At 40.1% G+C, this 20,826-nt stretch overlaps 1 protein-coding gene across 2 annotated transcripts in view; it reads left to right on the top strand.

The window, feature by feature from the left end:
- Positions 1–20,826, top strand: part of ARHGAP24 (Rho GTPase activating protein 24) — a 1,010,562-nt gene that overhangs the window by 284,302 nt on the left and 705,434 nt on the right. The window contains exon 1 of one of the 2 annotated variants that reach the window (XM_089670544.1): positions 1,251–1,543. The exons of the other annotated variant lie outside the window; for it this stretch is intronic. The gene's annotated coding sequence lies outside the window, so the exon portion shown is untranslated. Of the gene's footprint in view, positions 1–1,250; positions 1,544–20,826 lie in introns of those variants that run through there. 2 annotated transcript variants of the gene reach the window in all.

The raw sequence follows: 20,826 nt of genomic DNA on the forward strand, positions 1-20,826 counted from the left end.
AAAATATATAGCTGTGACCTGGAAAGAAAAGAAAATTCTTGGCCGCGAAAATTCTTTCCTGTAGCAACATGAGGTGAAATTGAAGGCTTGGTTGGCTGAATTTTGAAATCAAAGGTGGCACCATCGGATTACAAAACGCACAACATTTCTGATTTTCTAAAGAAAATTAGCTCGGAATTCGACCCATGTATGGCCTGCATAAGAGGCCTTTGATTGTACGCCCCATGAGGATTAGGGACCAGGGGTGGACTGACAACTCACTCACAATAGGGGATCATGGGGCCCCTGTGTCCTTGCCCAAACTCAAAAAAGCCTATGAAAAAGGTACCAGGGGCATCTCATGGGGCCCCCTACTGACCCCAGGCCCTCAGGCGGTGCCCGAGTTTCCAAATGGTCAGTCCGCCCCTGTTAGGGACTGATGGAAATGTACAATACATATGTAAAGCTTTGTGTAAATTGACAGCTCCATATAAGTACCTGAAATAAATAAAAATACATTTATGTACAACGTTGCATGACCGCGCAATTCTCAGTTAAAGTAACGTATCGCAAAAAATGGCCTGGTCAGAGAGGGGTAAATCTTCTGGAGGGCAAGTGGTTAATTGGCTCCTATCTAAACTGGCCCTAGAATGTGTATGTATGAATGTGAGTTATGGACCTTAGATTGTATGCCCCTTGAGGGTTAGGGACCAGGGGCGGACTGACCATTTGGAAACTCAGGCACTGCCCGAGGGCCCGGGGTCAGTAGGGGGCCCATGACATGCCCCTGGTACCTTTTTTGTAGGCTATTTTGAGCTTGGGCAAGGACACAGGGGCCCCATGATCCTCTATTGCCCGGGGCCCCATGAGTTGTCAGTCCGCCCGTTAGGAACTGATGTGAACGTACAATATATATGTAAAGTGCTTTGTACATTGACAGCGCTATATAAGTACCTGAAATAAGAACAAGACTGAAAATGAATGTGTGTAGAGTGTTAGCTGACTTTTCCAGAACACAATGAACAGGTGAAGGAACCCTAAAGAGGAAGGGAAAGTGTGATGTGTGCTGAGTTCCTCTTTTGCCATGGTTGAACATCGTCCCCTGAGAGGTCTGGGACAGACATGTGTGAGGGTGGAAGTTCAGGGTCTGGGCTCATCTGACAGAACATCGTCCCCTGAGAGGTCTGGGACAGAGACGTGTGAAGGGTGGAGGGTGGAAGTTCAGGGTCTGAGCTCATCTGACAGAACACTTCGTGAGGGGAGCGCCGTGTACGGTGCTGTGTACTGAGTGTGTGTACAGCGCCGTGTAATGTGACACCACAGCCGGCTCTCGTGCCTCCCCGCTCTGCTCTCTCTCTGCTCACTCCTCTAAGTTCAGGGCCAGTCCGGCATGTAGAAGTGTGTCCCCGGCTCAGGAGTCCCCCTCTCTGTATGGACAGCCCGCCTGTACCAGCACTTGGCTCTCACTTCTCCCTATGGTGGATTGCTAAGACAGTGCGGACGTCGCAGTGGATTCATTTCTCCCGTTAGCTGCAGCCTTGGGATCGCCTCATTCACTGGACTGGTAGGTCCTTAGACGACACCTTGCATTTATTCTGAGGAATGGCTTGATCAATGTTATCATTATTATTACTGGAAGAAGCAGCTGTGTCCTGGAATGAGACTGGGGACTCCTCTGTACCAGGATCTGTACAGCTCAGGGACTACTGACAGCTGACAGCCCATCACAATTCTATTCACCCTCCAGAAATGTGGGAGCAACACTCGATCATTATATAGAACTGCACCTCTGGGAGCAGGGGAAGTTATCAGAGAGCACAGGGGGGATCACAAATGATCTGTACACTGTCAGGGGGGTCACAGTCATGAATGGCCACTAAACAAAGGGGACATGGGCTATGTCTGCCCGAAACAGGACCACTTACATGCTTTATAAGTATATCTATATAGAGAGACAAAGTGAGAGCATCAGAGAGACTTGTAGTACGTTTAATTTTGTCTTTAGTATATTTATTTTTTAATATATATATATATATATATATATATATATATATATGTTTTTAACTTGTATATTTAGTACATATAATTATTATTACTAGTACATATATAGCATTGTCAATTTAAATTTATGCAGCACTTTACACATATATATCATACATTAATTTAGTCCCTAACCCTGAAGGAGCTTACAATCCAAAGTCCCTAACTCACATTCATACATACGCATACTAGGGCCAATTGTAGACAGGATCCAATCAACCTACCAGCATGTCTTTAGAGTGTGGGAGGAACATTTTGTATTTATATGCATATATTTATTTTATATGATATTGTTAGATTTATTATATGTATGTATATATATATATATATATATATATATATATATATATATATATATATATATATAACATTTACTTGTATTATTATTTGCACTTATATATTTATTATCTATGTTATATATATTTTGCATCTATCTGTATATATTTACGTTATATGATATTGTTAGATTTACAAATATTATTATTTATATATATATATATATATATATATATATATATATGTATTCACTTATATATCTATTATCTATGCTATATATGTTTTGCATTTATCTGTATATATTTAATTTATATTAGATTGTTAGATTTATGATTATATTAGAAAAAATATATATATATATATATATATATATATATAGTGCAAATAAAGTGCAGTGCTTGCATGAAAATATAAAGTACATGAAAGTAATAATAATTCAAAATGTTCATAATAAAATAACAATTCAAAAGAGGACAGTCCCCAAATGAGACAGGAAAACTTCCAAGGATAGCTGTCACCAACCACTTGCATGCAAGGCTTACCGGAAAAATATGACCCCCTGTTAACAGTGGTCAATAACGCTTTTGCTATAGAACAACCAGAAAGGCAGGCAGGCAGAATTTTTCTCTGGATCTCCAAAAGAGAGATGTTGATGGTCCTCCAGACCTAAGCGCGTGGTATTAATGCAAAAAATGATTGCTCCACATAGTGTAAAATCCTCAATAAAGAAGTTTAATATAGGTAAAATTGCACTCACATGGTAATGGACATGAGTCATCATGTACAAACATAAGATCAAGTTTTTCCAGCATCCAAGATGTCTGCCAGCCGGTCTCACATGCATGGTAACTTGTGTACGTGGCTCCATCCTACGCGTTTCATCACAAATGAAGGGGATATATATATATATTTATTTTCATTTATATATATATTATCTATGGTATATATTTTTGGCATTTATCTGTATATATTTATTTTGTATTAGATTGTTTGATTTATTATTCTATTTATTTTAAATATATTTATATTTATTATATATGTTATACGTATTTTATCTGTATCTGTATGTAATATAATACGTAATGTATCTGTAATATAATATAATATGTAATTTTTTTTTATCTCTATATTTTTTATTTAATACTGTGTATATAAATACACACACACAAACACATATAGGCAACACTCACAGGACTCTTGGATGAACAATCAGTGGTAAAATCGATTTTGATGTTTCAGCAAGGTACAAGCTCATTTTCCTCTTGTTTTGTTGAAATACTTTACTAAAGGCAAATAGACAGTGCACTTTGGAAGTGCAGTTGCACTCCTTTTCCCCAGAGCCTAGTGAATGTGGTGAAGCTTCACTTTGTAAAGAATAACCGATCAGGTGCAAGGAAAATGATGATGATGATGATGATGGAACTCAGCAGAGCTTTACCACACTCACTAAGCTTTGGGGACAGTTAGTGCAATTGCATTTCCAAAGTGCACAGTCTATTTTCCTTTGACAAATCCACCCTTAAGTGTTCACCTTTCAAACCCTGTAAGTGGCACTTTGTCTATTGGATTATGCATGCAGTATTTTATGCTATACATATATGTTATAAAGAACCATAAAAGCCAAATGGGACATTACTGGTACAGAAAGTGGACAACATCATATTATTGTATAAAACATGTTTATTGAAATGTATCTTACAAAATGTTACCATAAATACAGTATTTTGGCTAATCAGCGCAATATACAGTGGGGATCGAAAGTTTGGGCACCCCAGCTAAAAATTTGTATTAATGTGCATAAAGAAGCCAAGGAAAGATGGAAAAATCTCCAAAAAGCATCAAATTACAGATTAGACATTCTTATAATATGTCAACAAAAGTTAGATTTTATTTCCATCATTTACACTTTCAAAATAACAGAAAACAAAAAAATGGCGTCTGCAAAAGTTTGGGCACCCTGCAGAGTTAATATCTTGTACTGCCCCCTTTGGCAAGTATCACAGCTTGTAAACGCTTTTTGTAGCCAGCCAAGAGTCTTTCAATTCTTGTTTGAGGTATCTTTGCCCATTCTTCCTTACAAAAGTCTTCCAGTTCTTTGAGATTTCTGGGCTGTCTGTCACGCACTGCTCTTTTAAGGTCTATCCATAGATTTTCAATTATGTTGTGGCCAGGAGATTGTGAAGGCCATGGCAAAACCTTCAGTTTACGCCTCTTGATGTAATCCCCCGTGGATTTCGAGGTGTGTTTAGAATCATTATCCATTTGTAGAAGCCATCCTCTCTTTAACTTCAGCTTTTTCACAGATGGCATCAAGTTACCATCCAAAATTTGCTGACATTTTATTGAATCCATTTTTCCTTCTACTCGTGAGATGTTCCCTGTGCCGCTGGCTGCAAGACAACCCCAAAGCATGATTGATCCAACCCCATGCTTAACAGTTGGACAGAGGTTCTTTTCATTAAATTCTGTGCCCCTTCTTCTCCAAACGTACCTTTGCTCATTCCGGCCAAAAAGTTCAATTTTAACCTCATCGGTCCACAGAACTTGTTTCCAAAATGCATCAGGCTTGTCTATATGTTCATTTGTAAAAGTTCAAACGATGATTTTTGTGGTGAGGACATAGAAGAGGCTTTCTTCTGATGACTCTTCCATGAAGACCATATTTGTACAAGTATCTCTTTATAGAGGAATAGTGTACCACAACTCCAGTGTCTGCCAGATCTTTCTGGAGGGATCGTGCAGTCAAACGTGGGTTTTAAATTGTTTTTCTCACAATCCTGCGAGCTGTTCTGTCTGATATTTTTCTTGGTCTTCCAGATCTTGCTTTAACTTCCACTGTTCCTGATGACTGACATTTCCTAATTACATTCCGAACAGAGGATATTGACATCTGAAAACGCTTTGCTATCTTCTTATAGCCTTCTCCAGCTTTGTGAGCGTCAACTATTTTCAGTTTCAGTTTTCTAGACAACTGCTTAGAAGAACCCATGGTGCTGATTGTTGGGGCAAGGTCAGATGAGTCTGGGCATTTAAAACCTTTGAGATTGACATAACCTGGTCTTCCCAGACGATGATTGAGAACAATCCATGGCACTGGCAGGTCTCAGCTTGGCAAAGGGGGCAGTGCATGCTATAAATTCTGCAGGGTGCCCAAACTTATAAGAATGTCAAATCTGTAATTTGATGCCTTTTGGAGATTTTTCCATTTTTCCTTGGCTTCTTTATGCACATTAACACTAAATTTTAGCTGGGGTGCCCAAACTTTCGATCCCCACTGTATCACAGCATTGTATATCATGACATCAAAGTACTGCAGAGGTCGATACGTTTCGCTTGTTCGCTTCCTCAGGACCCCAAAGGAGTTGAAGACAGAAAGTCCAGTATCCTAGCTGGAAGATACATATGTGCATATGTTTGCAACACATTAGTTAAGCAATTAAAATCATTACATAACATTTCCAAAAGAAAACTTTCTCCACAAACTCTCATGTCAACATGACATATATATAAGCAAAGAGGGATTTACTAAAACTGGAGCATGCAAAACCTGGTGCAGCTGTGCATAGTAACCAATCAGCTTTTAACTTCAGCTTGTTCAATTAAGCTTTGACAGTAAAACCTGGAAGCTGGCTGGTCTCTATGTGCAGCTGTTCCACGTTCCTTGTGTTCCAGTATTAGTAAATCTCCCCCAACCGTATATATATATATATATCAGTGGTTGTGTGTAATAGTGATTCTTAACCTCTTGCTGCCCACATAACACCACAGATGCCCATGGGTGGCAAAGCTTTCTGTGCTGAGAGTGTACTCACTGCACACTCCCAGCACAGTGACCAAATTGTCAAAGACAGTCCATACTAATGACCGACTCCTGATCATGTGACCATTTTGACAGCCAATCACAGTGGTCATGGAATCGTACAATCCTTCTTGCCCTCCAGGCATCCAGACCTTATTAAAGGCTTCCCATATGGAAGAAAAATATATTTGAAATATATTTTTAAAATATTCTTCCCAAATATATTGACATATATTTGAAATGCTACAATTTTGGCCATATTCAATAAAGTTCAAAATCTATTTGTGTGTATATATATATATATATATATATACTGTATGGTGCAATGTGTTTTTATTACAACATATATGAAAAATATTTTTAAAAATACATTTGAAATATACTGTATGTCTTTAAAAATACAAATCCACATTTTTGGAATGCATTTACAAATATATGTAAACATATATGTTAAAATTACTTTTTTATAAGTTAAAAAAATCTGAAGAATATATTTAAAAAATATATATTTTTAAACATATATTCTTCAGATTTTTTTAAACATAAAAAAGGCATTTTAACTTATATATTTACATATATTTGTAAATGCATTCCAAAAATGTAGATTTGTAACTTTAAAGACATACAATATATTTGAAATGTTTTTCTTTTATATTCTTCATATATTTTGTAATAAAAACGCATTTCAACATACAGTATATATATATATATATATATATATATATATATATATGTATTGAAATATATTTCAAATATATTTTTCTTCCATGTGGGTTTTTAGAACAAATTGTGAACCAGCAAGAGGAGATATGCAACGGAGTTGATTTACTATAACTGGAGTGTGCAAAATCTGGTGCAGCTCTGCATAGAAACCAATCAACTTCCAGAGTTTGTGTTTTTTTTTTTTGCCAAAGCTTAATTGAACAGTCTGAGGTTCTAAGATGATTGGTTACCATGTTGCACCAGATTTTGCACTCCCCAGTTTTAGTAAATCAACCCCAGTGTTGCTTTTGCGATAAAACACCTTTCTGCTGCTTGCAGTCTTTTGCAGCATGTAAACTGAGCTGCGCATGCGCAGAACAACTTACATTGCCAGCATGGTTCCTGTGTGTCAGGATGATTATTATTATTATTAATATACAGGATTTCAATAGTGCCAACAGTTTTCTCCGCACTTTATAAAGGGAGACAATACAGCAACAATACAGTTCAATACAAGCAGGTTACAAGGTCCCTGCTCCTTGGAGCTTACAATGTGATTAGCTTCTGTGCATGCATAGTACTTATGTACTTATGTCGTGAAAATCTGTGGAGGGCGCTGAAAGTTCGAGTTACCAAACATCAGCCACCAAACCTTAATGACTTGGAGAGGATCTGCCAAGAGGAGTGGGCCAAAATCCCTCCTGAGATGTGTGTCAAACCTGGTGGCCAACTACAGGAAACGTCTGACCTCTGTGATTGCCAACAAGGGGTTTGCCACCAAGTACTAAGTCATGTTTTGTGAAGGGGATCAAATACTTATTTCCCTCATGAACATGCAAATCAGTGTATAATTTGCTAGACATGCATTTCCTTTGAATTTTTTTGTTGCTATTCTGTCTCTCAGTGTCAGAATACACCTACCATTCGATTTTTAGACTGATCATTTCTTTGTGAGTGGGCAAACATTCAAAATCAGCAGAGGATCAAATATGTATTCCCTTATATATATATATATATATATATATATCTCAGTATAGCTAATAGCAGTACTGTACACTATCACTGAGTCATTCAGCCCATGCACATAACAATATGTGAGCGATTCAGCAAGGCATTTGTGACACATCTCTGGTGGATGTGGTCAGAAGTCTTGTGCCAAGTTTATAAAACCTGTGCAACATTTTCATTGTTAGTACTGATACTTACAATAAATGCATTCCGTTTTTATTTGTGGAAAGTTTACTGTCTGTTGCTGTTGTTGCAACAGATTCAGAAAGAAATAACGCCATATTGGTGAGATGGCAAATGGAGGGAAATAAGAGTTCATCCACATTGGAGTAAATTTGTGTGGTATCTTCAAGACAATCCTGCCCCAGTTTATAAGGGCTCATTTACATGGGTGCAGAGGTCCATACAGCATGCAAGAGCTGCTCGATTCCTGCGCTGGAGCAGTACTAGCTGACTTGTATTTTTAGGGTGCAAGTTCCCAAGGTTGCCCTGTTTATCCCTCTTTCACTATTTATTGAGCCTGTGCCCTGGGGAAACCATTTGCATGGCAGGTTTTCTGGCACTTGATATGTTAATGTTTGCTGCAGATGCCTAGGGAAGGTAGGGTCAGTATGACAGCTCAGACATCTGCGTCTTAAAAACTAGTCAGCAATTGCAGGGTCTGCATTTTTTCCCGACAGGTACCCTTTAAAAGCTTTCCATTGTAGTCCAGCAATGGACTCCTGAGAGCATCGCAGTTTTGCATCAGGGGCTCACTGATTTCCCTGTAAATGGTCTTGGTTTTGTTCTTGTGGCTAGTTCATTAGTGATTCATAACATTTTATATGTGCTAATTTATGTGAATGAACTTACAAAGGAATGTAAGAGATGCATGAAGGGTCTGCTGCTCCTTAGAGGGTACTGAGTTAAAGTGTTACTAAACCCATGACCCAGCTTTCACTAAATTTGGTCTCCCACAGTACACAGAAAATGGAAGTGCAATTATTTTAGTAAATATAAACTGATAAATACCATTTATCATCAGCAGTTATAGCAGTCTTGTGACTTCTATCAGTGTCCCACCCAGCACTGGTTACAACTTGTAGGAGGAGTTTTTATTCTGCTCTAGGAGGATGCAGAACCCCTGACCTCTGCCTGGACAGTGCTGATTGGCCCTGTGCTGATCATATGCACTCTCCCAAGAAAAAAAAAAAAGTTCTCTAGCAGTACACACCAAACTGAGTATGTGCAGAGTGTCTCCACACAATATGTCTTATTAGGAGATAAGGGGACACTGAAAGAAGGGGATGATCAGCGAAGACAGGATCAAACAGCCTTTTTACACAATGCAGAGGATTAATCTCTCAGGTTCCAATGTTCCACTGTCTCCCCGATTAATCTTGACCACTCACATGTAATCTTTCGCTCGGTGATCACATGGGAGTGATCTCCCTGGATGATGTAGACTGCCTGTATATATTCGTGGGAACCCTGCTGGGGTTCTCCTGTCTAAGAGTGCTGGTGTATTTGCAGGTATAAATGCACCCTTAGGCCTTGAATTGTTAAGATAACATAGTTCTGTTTATTTGGCAACATCAGCACATTTTTTTTGCTGTGATCTGTGATTAAAGTGACACTAAACTCTGGTTTAAAATTCTGTTCAAGTATGTATGTACATTCTATTGCTCTCAGCCTCCTTCAAATCTTCGTTAGTTCTTAGTAAAACTTTAGGTGACTCTTAACACAGTTCCATCCCTTAGAAAGTGGCATCAGAATGTTAGTTCAGGTACCTAGTGTTGCATGTTTATCTCCCATCTCCATGTAGCCGCAGTAAAGGCAATGTATATATCGAATATACTAAACCTCCCCATTTTCACGGGTTCAATCCGGGTTCATACTGATGTGGTGCAGAATTGGCAGCGTTTTCTGTGCAAATTCCGCACCGTATCACAATCGCACCCCGTTCATGCGAACCGCTGCGGGTGTGTATGTTAGGTTCGCAACACCCTGAAATCGGTCAGCAAATTGTGGTGCAATGTGCGGAATCAGATCGCATTGGTATGAATATCCTAGTGTGGACTCAAAAAAAGGGTCCTGCACCTTATTGCTGCGGATGCGGTGCAATTAGAGCCATACAAAATGTATGGCTTCAATCACACCGCACAGAATTCGCATGTGATTTACACAGGAATGCAGTGCGGTTCCTGTGTAAGTCACATGCGATATGCCGCACCGCACAAGTATGAACCCAGCCTGAAGGTAAGAAAACCTGAGCCTTTACAACCACTTTAACATGAAGTTTGATTTTCATTTTAACATACAATGTTACACATTGCTTTTTTTTCACTACTATGCTGTATTATTTTTAAGCAGTGATCCAGATAACAACAGAACATTGTTTCACTCCTAATGAACAGGTGTGTTGTAGTAATTGTTCAAACATGCCCAGAAAAAATGGAGATATTCTTACATAAGGAAAAAAGTTCCGACAGGCCAGTACCATTTTTGTCAATTTTTATCACAGAACAATACACAGTAAATGAGCAGCCACAATCTTCACATTTCAAAAAGTGACTGATACATGCTGATTTTTATTATAAGACAAAAAAGTATTTTTCTTTTAGTCATCCAGTTCTTTGAAATATACAGCAAGTTAGAATAATATGTCGCTTTAACCCCTCCCCGCCCCAGCAACCCTGTCAACAGTTCAGAATGCCCAAGGAAGAATGACAGTGGTCACATGATGATCAGAAGATGGTCCTGCCAACTACTGATCTTTAGGTGCAGGATCTTTAGGAGGCATTCTGTCCTCTCTGCTGCCAACTGCTGAGACGGGGCAGAGATGAGCTTCTCCACAGCTGCATGGAAAAGCACAGGAACTGGTAGAGGAGTTCTGTCCTGTCTGCTGTCGACTGTGGGGGTGGAGATGAGGGGATGCCGCAGCTGCAGGAGAGGTGCGGGGGCCATATGAAATGGCCTGAAGGGCCAGATTCGGCCCACGGGCCTTGTGTTTAACACATGTGCCTTACAGGTTCTTAATACCTCTCCAAGAGATCACAATGACAATTTTCAGGAAAACATGGTTTATCCACTCGGTAACACCCACTATAAGCTCTGAAAATGTCAGTGATGGGGACATGCTGGTGTCTGTACCGTTCTGTCTCACAAGAGCTGCTGCACCCGCTGGCCACAGACATTCCCCTGCTGACCTAATTCAAATCCTTGAAGTTTATAGGTAATAAACACATTTCACAACACAACTGGGAATAAATAAATATTACTTTATTAAGCATGGCTACAGATCTGCTTTATACTGTAGAAGACATTCACTTTTTAACAATGACGTTATTTTCTTTAAAATTAAAGAACTTTATGTAACTCTTCAGTAATTGCACTTTACTGACAGCTGTTATTCTAAAGGCCCATTTTATCATGATCTTTAGATACTATTGAGGTTTGGCTGACATTACGGATACCTCTGACCTACCACTTACTTTAGCAGATTCATCTAGAAAGACGATTGACCAGATTGCATTTTAGGCTCACAAACTATCTAATCGGAGGGTTGTAATTATAACCCCTGTTTTTTTTTTTGCCCTTTTAACTTTTAGTGATAGCAATCACCAGGACAAATAGAGAAGGTTATCTCCCTAACCGGGATACCGGTAGGTATTCTAATCCCTCTCCACATCTAAAACTTAAAAAATGCCTTCAGTTATACTTTACCCTCCAAAATAAAATGCTGATAGAGCTATTTATACATCTGAATTGACTGTTTAATTGTATTTTGTCAGAGATTAGAGGTTAGTGTCACGTGGAAGGGGCAATACCTCTGTAACTGGCCACTATAAAGGGAGTTAATAAAGCCAAGAGGTTAAAACTTGTTCCAGCTGATAGTGTTTCTTCTGAGATACAGAGGCATTGCTATGCAAGAACATAAAAATGAACACCCAGTGGAACCAAGTGTTCATGTCTATAGGAGAACCTACATAGGAGAACTTACAGACAGTGGTGCCAGAGGACAGGTGAGTAATGCCTGCATTTTCAACTGAACCCCCCCCCCCCAAAAAAAAAACCCAAAACCTATGCTAATTAACCTGTATAAAAAATATGCATAAACTTACCTAATTTCAGCACACTCTGGTCTGGTCACTTGATCCGGCTTCTCTGTCTCAGCCCGTGCAGCTGAAGGGAAAAGGAGGGAGTGCTAACAACAGATGGCCCATTGAAGCCTATGGGTGACATCCTTGCTCCAGGCATTACTAGCCTTGCCGATAACTCTCTCCTCTCCCCTGCACTGCCGCTGGCAGGCACAGGGGAGTTCACGTGACTGGACCAGAGTGGGCTGAAAGTAAGTATATACATCTTTTTTACACAGGTTCGCTACACATAGCCAGAATTACACTTTAAATTTCAGTGTATTATTATTATACAGGATTTATACAGCACCAACAGTTTGCGCAGCGCTTTACAAAATGAAGGTAGACATTCCAGTTACAATACAATTTGGTACAAGAGGAAACAGAGGGTCCTGCTCGTTAGAGCTTACAATCTAGGAATCTAGTATATCTTAAAGTGGTTTCTAAAGGCTTAAGATATTTTACCTTCATGTATTCTGTGCATGAAGGTAAAAAACCTTCTGTGTGCAGAAGCCCTCCAATCCTTATCTGAGCCCCCTCCGATCCAGCAACGTTCTCGACAGCCTCTGCTGTCTGGGGACTCTTCCTTCTTATTGGCTGAGATAGCAGCAGGATCCCATTGACTCCCACTGCTGTCAATCGCAGCCAGTGAGCCAATGAGCAGAGAGTGGGGGGTGGGGCTGAGACGTGGCTCTGTGTGTCTTATGGACGCATAGAGCAGTGGCTCAGGGACAAGCATGCAGCAGTGCCCCTAGGGCAGTGGTCGGCAAGCCGCGGCTCGCGAGCCACATGCGGCTCTTTACAAACTTAAATGCGGCTCTTCTGTGTGCCGGGCGCCCGCTCCCCTCCCTCCTCTCGGGCGGCCGCCCCAAAAGTCAGGACTCTGCAGCTGTCAGGATGTAGGCGGGGCAGCCAGGATGTAGGCGGGGCAGCGTGACGAACTCCTCTCCTCTCACAGTCCGCCCTGAAGACCAGAACGGCGCGGGAACACAGCGAGAAGAACGCGCGGAGCAAAGGTAAGTGAATTGACACAGGGGGGACTTGGGGACTTAATATGGGGGATGAATTAATATGGGGAATGAATTACTATATGAGGGATGAATTACTATATGGGGGATGAATTACTATGGAGGATGAATTACTATGGGGGATGAATTACTATATGGGGGATGAATTACTATATGGGGGATGAATTACTATATGGGGGATGAATTACTATGGGGGATGAATTACTATATGGGGGATGAATTACTATATGGGGGATGAATTACTATGGGGGATGAATTACTATGGGGGATGAATTACTATATGGGGGATGAATTACTATGGGGGATGAATTACTATGGGGGATGAATTACTATGGGGGATGAATTACTATATGGGGGATGAATTACTATGGGGGATGAATTACTATATGGGAGATGAATTACTATAGGGGGGATGAATTACTATGGGGGATGAATTACTATATGGGGGATGAATTACTATGGGGGATGAATTACTATATGGGGGATGAATTACTATGGGGGATGAATTACTATGGGGGATGAATTACTATATGGGGGATGAATTACTATGGGGGATGAATTACTATATGGGGGATGAATTACTATGGGGGATGAATTACTATGGGGGATGAATTACTATATGGGGGATGAATTACTATGGGGGATGAATTACTATATGGGGGATTAATTACTATATGGGGGATGAATTACTATATGGGGGATGAATTACTATGGGGGATGAATTACTATATGGGGGATGAATTACTATATGGGGGATGAATTACTATGGGGGATGAATTACTATATGGCGGATGTATTTTCAGTTTTAAAAATGTGGCTCTCAAAATAAATTTCAATCGTGGTTTTGGCGAGATTTGGCTCAGTTGAAAAAAAAGGTTGCCCACCACTGCCCTAGGGGAAACGGCTTTGCCTGGCGGCACTGCTCGAGGGAGAGGAGCCAGGAGCGACGGTGGGGACCCAAAAAAGAAGAGGATCGGAGCTGCTTTGTGCAAAACCACTGCACAAAGCTGGTAAGTATAGACATATTTGTTAATTTTTTAAAAAGTGAAGCTTTATTTTCACTTTTAGCCTAGGATCACAATAATGCGGTGCATTATATCGCTTGTGATTTGCACAGGAACAGCACTGCATTCCTGTGCAAATCACATGCAATTTGTGTGCGGTGCGATCAGAGCTATACATTTTGTATGGCTCAAATCGCACCACACCCGCACCAAAAAGGTGCAGGACCCTTTTTTGGTTCCACACTAGAATCAGATTGCATGGGTATGCACACCTATGCGATCCGATTCTGCACATCGCACCACATTTTGCGGACCGATTTCTGGGTGTTGTTAACATACACACCCGCAGCGGTTCACATGAACGGGGTGTGATTCTGATGCGGTGCAGAATTCACACTGAAAATGCTGCGAATTCCGCATCAGTGTGAACCCAGCCTCAAGTTCTAAAACTACTTTGTAAAGCTGCTTTATATTACAATATTTGAGGCTATACTTCTACTGCTGCTGTACCATAAGTATGTAGTGCTTGGCGTGGGATCGTTTGAGCTACTTTTGGCAGTGAGGATAGCTACATGACACTATTATACAATTGCTTCTAAACAGTTTGTAATTGTCGCCGCTGGCAGTTGTTGCAAATAGATTTTTTTAAGTGTTGCAACCAGTGGACTAAATGTTGGAGGTATTTCTACACTCTATATAAAATTTTGTTTATGCCATGACATTGGAATGTATAAAATTGAATGGCATGCGATCCGATTCTGCACATCATATTGCGGACCGATTTCGGGGTGTTGTTAACGCAACATACACCCCCGCATTGGTTCGCATGAACGGGGTGCAATTCTGATGCAGTGCGGAATTCGCACAGAAAACGGTGCAAATTCCTCACCACATCAGTGTGAAGCCAGGCTAAGAGTATGTACAGGCAAACAATGTCAATGTACCTCTGAACGCACTTTTTAGGAGGAAGAAAAAACTTTATTGGGCAGGTAGGAATTTACCAATACCCAATTGTCTATAGGCACACATATTTTTGATAAATCCTTATTTTGGGATAGTAGTGCCCTTGTGCTATTGGTAAAATATTTCAGGTTATATTTGCTATAGGTTCTTTGCAATTATAAGGACGCCAAAAACACACTGCTATGCGAGACAGTAAAATTAAATAAAATTAAATAATATTCCTGGTCCTGTAAAGACAGCAAGAATTTTTACAGTATATATTAATGATCTGATGGGTTTTCCAGGGCATCGACAACATGACTTTGAAGAAGATCATAAAACAGGATAAGTCTTTTAGCAGTAGAACTTCATAGATCATTTTTTTCTATTAGCTGTCTACGGGGCCCAAGGTGACTTGTCCAAGTCATTGGGCTTGAACTGAGCCTGATCGTGTACACCTCCTTTTTTTTTCCTTCTTTTTACAAGAGGTGCTCCTCTGCTTTCTCTGATGAGAAAGATAACAATTTATTAATGAAAGCAAAAAGACACTAAACCTGCTTCACTGCACCTGTCTAAATTTTTTTTTACACCTCTAGGCTTTTTGTGCTCTAGATATTATTTCTCATCAGAAGTCAAGAACATGTGATGGAATTCAACTTAAAATAAAACATTGCAGTTCTTTTTTCACGTGGAGCTAATAAAATACTGTACACATGGTTATTTAATAAGCTAAGAACAAAGATAATGGCCAAAGATCAATAATCAATAGCAACCATGAAATTTCAATTTAGTATTGTCAAAGCAATAAAATGTGAACGGTTGTTGGAGATTGATGATTGTTGCAGATTGCTCCAGTTATTTCTTCCTCACTTATAGTAATCGTCTTTTGTACTTGATCATTCCAACATAGATAACTTTTAACTATCTCTTTTAATGGGGTACTTTATTGAAATAAAGTTATTAGATTACAAAAGCATTCTTCATGAATAGGATGCAAGATGAAAAGCTGCTTTAGAGCTGAACTACAAACGCTTGCACAAAGGAAAGGTGCCAATAGCTTCAAATTCATTTTTTATCTTTCAGATAGTAAGGAAATTGAATGGCTTTTATGGATACAAGATATACTTTTGGTTGAGACATTTTTTTGGAAATCTGCCTCATAATCCTATTGACGTGAACATGTCTATTATGTATTGAGATGGCTTATTCCTAGTTTTTAGTTATTGCAGTTTCCACAGCACTACAAATAGGAGTAGAAAGGGGTATTGTTTCAGCAGTCTGCATGCCTCAGTTTACAAACTGTAAAGCAGTGGTCTCCAACTGCGGTTGGGGACCTGGATGCTGTCCTTTGCTTGCCTTTATCTACCCCTTGGTCATTATTTCTCCCACTAACACCAACAATGGGGCATGGGCAGCACAGTGGCTAAATGGTTAGCACTTCTGCCTGGCCGTAATAGGGTTGCTGGTTCAAATCTCAACCACGGCACCACCTGCCTGGAGTTTGCATGTTCTCCCTGTGCCTGCGTGGGTTTCCTCCCACACTCCAAAGACATGCTTGTAGGTTAATTGGATCCTGTCTAAATTGGCCCTAGTATGTGTATGTATGAATGTAAGTAAGGGACCTTAGATTATATGCCCCTTGAGGGTTAAGGAGTGATGTGAATGTACAATATATATGTAAATCACTGAATAAATTGACAGCACTATATAAGTACCTGAAATAATAATAATAAATAATTCCTGCTACTGACACCATCAATGGAGCACTATTCCTCTCACTGACACCAACAAGGGGCCACTATTTCTCTCAGTGACACCAAGGAGGAGGAATTATTCATCCTACTGACACAACAATAGGGCACTAATCCTCCCACTAACACCAATGAGGGGACACTATTCCTTCCATTGACACAGAGGTGGCATTATTCCTCTAACTTAAAGCAATGAGGGGGCACTATTCCTCCTACTGACACCAATGATGGGGCACTATTTCTCCCATTGACACCAAAAAGAGGGTACTATTCCTCTCACTGACAGGAACAAAAAACCATGATGGTGTGCACCTTACTGCAGGGGTGTATTTACCACAAGGCACTTGCCTAGGGCAGCATTTTTCAGGGGGGCAGCACCTCCCCCCAGAAGAAGGGATAAAAGAAGGGACATGCACACCATGGGAACCAGGTGGGAATCCGAGATAGGCTGCAGGCTGCTTGATGGTGTATGTAGAGCCTGACTCTCATTTTCGGTAATGTCTGGAGCTATGAAGATGAGTGTCTTTCTCTCTATCACTGGGGGGGGGGGGTAGTGGAAGGCTCTCTCAGGTGGGGGGCAGGGGTGCAGGTTGGTGTCTGTGGGGGCAGATGATTTTTGTGTTGCCTAGGGCAGCACAAAACCTAAATACATCACTGCCTTACTGCAAAGGGTTGTTATAAATTGAGGTGGTTGCCATCTTTTTATTAAGAAGGGGAATTGTTCACTCTAAAGTCTAAGGACAGTAAACTAGCCATTTGTTTAGAAGGTTTGGAGACTTTGCTGTTAACTCATGTATTATTGGTTGCATATTTTATAACATAGACTAAAAGGTTGCAGATGTTGAGTACAGACCTTGACTTGAGGGGGCTTGGTATAACCAATGGTTGCCACACGTTCTGGGTAGAATAAATGCTTTATGAAGGATGTGTAGCACAAATGCAATTTGGTGAGGCATTGCCTCCTAATACCTACCCATGCATTATGCACATTTTTCATTTTAGTAACTTGTATGCTTTCTAGTATGCTTTCTAGTAGAAATTCAGGTTTGACTATATAACTCAATTTAAATTGAATAGAAATTATTATGGAAAGGTCCACAAAATAATAGCGCTGCTGCTGTGAGCTATGTAATGGTTGTGTGTACAGGGCACACAAATAGCTGTGTGTGTAGCAGCCATTTTGTCATGTCACAAGTCTCCTATGCCATCTGGTCATAAGAAGGCATAGCCCAGAGACCTTTCCCCCCTCGTCCTTCAGTTTATACAATACACAAACTGTTCACTGATGCCAGGACCATGTTATCAATCCATTGATCAGACACACACACCTCTCCATTACCCATTCCTCAATTTCAGTCTGTAAACCCTAATAAAACTGTTACCTTCACAAGCTTGAGCAATCCACAGAGCTAACAGTTGTAAATAGCTCAGCTAAAGGAAATATCCACTCCACATTTCTGCTAGAAGGGTCACCAATCAAGACTCTAAAACTTCAGCATATTTCATAACTCATAAAACTATTACAGCACAGTCAGAATATAGACATGTTTACCTCCCTAAGTTATTGGGTAGCATTTTGAAACCAAACATCCCTATGCTAGGAGGTATCAGAGTGGATTAGGCCTCCACACCCTTCCTGTGAGAAATAGATATTCAAGACCTGCCATATCTATATCCATTTTGAAGCTAATTTCAGGCTGGACAATAATCTGCATGGTAGCAGATTGTAAATGGCAGGTATTCAGAAATATGAATACTTATAATAAACTGGATTTGGGACTTGGTCATAAACGTGGTGACCTCCCAGCACCCACCTCTGTCAACACTATTTTGATACCACAGAAAAAGGGAATGGCAGGTCCTGTTGTGAAGCTCTCATTTTAACATCAACCAAGGAACACCTAACTGGACTTGAGAGAGCCTGCTAAAACCAAGGACTTCACAAGTATTCTTTCTTTTCAACCCCTTTTTAATTCTCTGTTGCTTTATGGTTTCTTTATTTCTTCGTAACACCTTTTTTCTGCAAATATTTTATTTGCACCATTTTGACCTCCTCATTATTAAACTCTATTTTGAAATGTGTTAAAACTGTCCCTAAGGCTTTTAATGCAAACTAAAGAATCCCTGTCTCTTGAAGTGTGCTACTGTGTATGACAAATCTCTGAATATACCTGTCTGTGATGACAGTGTGTGTACAAACGTTTAATTTTCATGTTTGTTATTGCTAAGAGAATGAGTTTCCACCTTCTCAGTCAAAAGGTGGTGGTAGCTTAAAGAGTTAATTACCTAATTAACTTAACCAAGTGACAATCGCTGTCAGGCTGCTGGCACCCATATTGTGGTCCCGCGAGCTGGAAAATCTTTGTGCAGCGTGCAGCTGAGATTGGCATTGTTACATAAGTGAGGGCGCGGTGTGAGATTGGCTGGTCTTTTGTAATGAGTTGGTGAGAAGGGCAGGGGGTGGGCACCGCGTTCATCACAACCTGAAATTCTGCTGATTACTCATGTTTTTCTTAGAAAAGAAAACGGAAAATGTAAATCAAAGAACCTTATATACAGTATAGGACTGACTACTTTTTGTACCTTTCCTTACAATGGTTAGGTAGCACCCACCCATCTTGATGACATGACTGCCCGGTTTTATTTAATATAGTTTTGCTAGCCTTGTACATCAAGAAATCATGCTCTGAGATTCAATTATGTTAATATCGGTTTGATCTCCTGTTGTTTTTAGCAATATTAAGATCTAATTTGGTTCAGTTTATTCTGCGGTGCTTCTGGTAGTAACTTCATAGTATTAATGCATGTACATGATCATTTCAGCTAGCTGTTTATTTTCTTGCTGGGTTTGATTATTAGGACAAATCATGCCAAGCCACACTGTTAATGAAAGGAAAAAATATTTGAGATTAGTGATGATGTTTCCAGGCAGTCATCTGGGGCCTCTGTGAAAGTTTTTCATTTTCACTTTTTAAACAGCCAGATGGTTGTCCACTGAAGAAACACTTCAGAGCTGAGTTGATAGACCTTCTGCTGCACATGCTGCTGTGGCCAGAATTCTCTTTCCATGCATTGATCAGTTACCATGAAAAAATACCTTGGATATTGTTTCTGCTGTTTGAGAGGAAAGAATACTTTAAAATAGCATTTGCCGCACTCATCTAATGCATTAAAACAGGTGTTATGGCTTAGAACAGGTTACACTATCACATACTTAGACATGACAGCTGGGACACCACACATGAGCTCATTTACAATGGGCATCAGTTGCAGGCAAGGCATTCAGTCAACCTCTAATGACTGTGGCAAGTTACACCATACATTTGCTTTGTACCCCTCTTATCTTACCAGATTAATGTAAGTGAATGGAAAACTTTCCTCTGCCCAAACTTGCTTAAAGTGAAAGTCCAGGCTATAACTTTCTATAGTAATCTTAAATCTGCTCCCACCTTTTAATTCTTATTCTAACTACCCTGTAAAAAGAATTTGCTTATACTTACCTATTCTCAAGACACTCTTGTCCGGTTATGTGATCAGCACCCAGTTGCTGGCTTCAGGGGAGAGTATGGACAGCTGACAATGGATGCCCCATAGTAAGCCTATGGGTGATGTCACTGCCCAGGCATTAAATCTGTTGTCAGTGATTTTTCCTCTCCCTTGAAACTGGCCACAAGGGAGATCATGTCACTGAAGAAGAAGATGAAAGAAAGAGCGCACAAACCTTGCGCATTACCTCAATAAATAGTGACTAATTTTATTATTAAGGAAATATACTAACAAAGTGATGGTATAACAGGCATAAGTAACCATAATCCAAACAGGGCTTAGACCAGTGGTTCTCAACCTGTGGGTCATGACCCCTTTGGGGGTCGAACGACCCTTTCACAGGGGTCCCCTAAGACCATCAGAAAACACATATTTCGGATGTGTAAAGAGCAGCTACTGTGTAGAAAGCAGCTGCTGTGTTGAAAGCAGCTACTCTGTTAAAAGCAGCTACTGTGTTGAAAGCAGCAGTATTGGAGGTAAAACGACACTCATGAATTATAATTACTGGGTAAATAATTTTATGGTTGGGGGTCACCACAACATGAGGAACTGTATTAAAGGGTCATGGCATTAGGAAGGTTGAGAACCACTGGTTTAGACTAAACAGGCTGAACTGCTGTAATACTGACACTC

The sequence above is a fragment of the Staurois parvus genome, unplaced genomic scaffold, assembly GCF_062004578.1.
Source record: "Staurois parvus isolate SC_StPar_1 unplaced genomic scaffold, SC_StPar_1.0 ptg000091l, whole genome shotgun sequence".
Classification (NCBI taxonomy): domain Eukaryota; kingdom Metazoa; phylum Chordata; class Amphibia; order Anura; family Ranidae; genus Staurois; species Staurois parvus.